Source organism: Penaeus japonicus, unplaced genomic scaffold (assembly GCF_977035675.1).
Source record: "Penaeus japonicus unplaced genomic scaffold, GWHDUDI00000001_assembly GWHDUDI00000015, whole genome shotgun sequence".
Classification (NCBI taxonomy): domain Eukaryota; kingdom Metazoa; phylum Arthropoda; class Malacostraca; order Decapoda; family Penaeidae; genus Penaeus; species Penaeus japonicus.
The window spans coordinates 5,128,436-5,130,935 of NW_028234417.1; the positions used below are offsets into that span (position 1 = coordinate 5,128,436).

General features: G+C 38.7%; 1 protein-coding gene across 9 annotated transcripts in view; it reads left to right on the top strand.

The window, feature by feature from the left end:
• The window catches only part of LOC122256355 (glutamate-gated chloride channel), a 486,058-nt gene extending 485,660 nt beyond the window's left edge, over positions 1-398 (top strand). For all 9 annotated transcript variants that reach the window (XM_086544380.1, XM_086544379.1, XM_086544384.1 and 6 more), the window contains one exon: positions 1-398. This exon is cut by the window's left edge. The gene's annotated coding sequence lies outside the window, so the exon portion shown is untranslated.
• Positions 399-2,500: the final 2,102 nt, after the last annotated feature.

Here is a 2,500-nt window from a genome sequence, read left to right on the forward strand (position 1 = left end):
TAAAAAGAACATACAGGTTACCATATACTTATCTTGTGTGCATAATATTATAAAGCTTTTGCTCATGGTACTGTATATTCAGAAATTTTTTCGACACAGATGCATCTTTCTCTCAACTTTCATTGCAATGACAGGAAATAAGTAGAGTCCATATTTATATTACCTAATATATAATGATGCTAAGGAGACAGTGTGAGCCGAGGAAGTGAGCAACAGCGCCAAGAGAGGTGACTTTATCCCTCCCTCAGTGAATTTCCGACGATTGCCAAGCATGCTCTGCAATGGCACAGATCTTAAAAAGGAAAAACATGTCACATTTCGTCAATGTTGCACTTGCTGAGCGTGTGTATATACGTGTGTGTGTGTCTGTGTGTGTGTGTGTGTGTGTGTGTGTGTGTGTGTGTCTATATATATATATATATATATATATATATATATATATATATATATATATATATATATATATATATATATATATATGCATATGTAAATATGTGTGTATATATGTACATGTAAATATGTGTATAAATATATGCATATATGTATATATATATATATATATATATATATATATATATATATATATATATAATATATATATATATATAATATATATGTATATATATATATATATATATATATATATATATATATATGTATATGTATGTATGTATGTATGTATGTATATATATACATGTAAGACTGTAAATGTTTATGAGTGCACACGCACACATACACAGATGCACACGCGCGCTAACAGACGCACATACATACATACACGCATGCATACATAAGCATTCTTTGGAAGAGTCTCCCAATCAGCTGTTCAGCCCATAAGGTTTCTATTAATCTTTATTGTTTTTTTCTTTCTTTTTTTCTCTTTTTTGGAATGATAGATAATCTATTAATGTGCAGTATTGATTAGAATTACCTTTCCATTCTCGTTCTTTCTCTCTCTCTCGCTTTCTCTCTCTCTCTATCTATATATCTATCTATCTATTTCTTTCTCTTTATCTTTTTCTTTCTCTTTTCCCCTCAATCTGTTTCCCTCTATTCTTCTTCTCCTTCTTCTTCTGCTCCTCCTCTTTATCCCCTTACCATATCCTCCCCTCCTTTATCCCCTCTCTCCTCCCCCTTAGCTTCCACTCCCTTCATCCCCCCCCTCTATGCCACCCCTTCCCCTCCCCCCCTCCTCTGTAGTATGCCCCTCATTCTTCCCTTCCACTTTACCCTCTCCATCTACCACAATTTACTCACCATACCACGTACATGCCTCACACATACAACACCCATACACTGCACCGCTAATTGTAACTCTGTATTGTATCGGATACAATACTGCTGTAGTTTGTATTTGGGCCCCTTTGGAGAGCGGAAGTCAGTTCTCCGAATATTCACCACTCCTTTTGTTTCCTGTTTGGTTCCAAAGTTTGTATTAGGCAATGTTCTCGATATGGGTCTATGTACAGAATGAGACAATTGTTAAGATCATGTCAATGTTGATATTCAACAACTCACTCAACTTTACGGTATTCACGAGCATCTCTTGGTCTGATAATTGCAACGAGAGTGTGTGTGTCTCTCTCTCTCTCTCCTCTCCTCCTCCTCCTCATCCTTCCTCTTCCTCTTCTTTATCAGATGTTCTTTCTTCAGGAATTCTTATCCTTTTTTTTCTAGAAGTATTTCAGTCAGGCTGTAACATTACGAGCCAGTCAGTCTTCTGCAACAGAATTGCAAGCAAGAGTATTCCCAGTCGTCAGGTTTCAGGGGCTACCAGAAGCGTGTTGATGTTAACCATGAAAATAGAAAAAAAAGATACATTTATAGGTTTTTTGTATTCTTGCCAAAGTTCTGCTGGGAAGAAGAACAATATATATATTCTGTATACATATGAGCTGAAAGACAATACTTAGACTAGATACGTTGTGTGTGCATTTGTCAAGTGTGTGAGTGTGAGCGGGATTTGAAAAACAGATGAATTTATATAGTGAATAATCAGCTATGATAGTAAGCATTGACTGTAGTGTGTAGTAGTGCACAAACCGCCGTAGCCAGGCGTCCCTTGACCCCCTCCCCCTCCCCTCCCCTCCCCTTCCTCTTCCTCCACCCCCTCCCCACCCCCCTTCCTCCGCGCGAGATGCCAGGGTCTCACAGAAGAGACATTTTCGTCCTGGTCGCGAACACCTTAGTTGATCTTTCCTCCTCCCTAGCGTTGTAGGAGTCCCCCTCCCCCCCACCCCCACCTCTCCTTATACCCTTCCCCCCTTCCCACCCCACCCCCCCTCCCCTACCCTCCCTTCCCTCTAGTTGTAACTGGAAATTAAACTACTGAAGTACCCTAAGATGTTAGGTTAAATATATGTTGCATATTTACAGTGATCATATTTTGAAGCCTACAGAAAACTCTACGGAACAGTATCATTGCGGACTTCCCTTGCATTGGCAGCACATCAACCTTGTTAGGTAAATTCTACGTCGAAAAAAAAAGATATATAAGCCA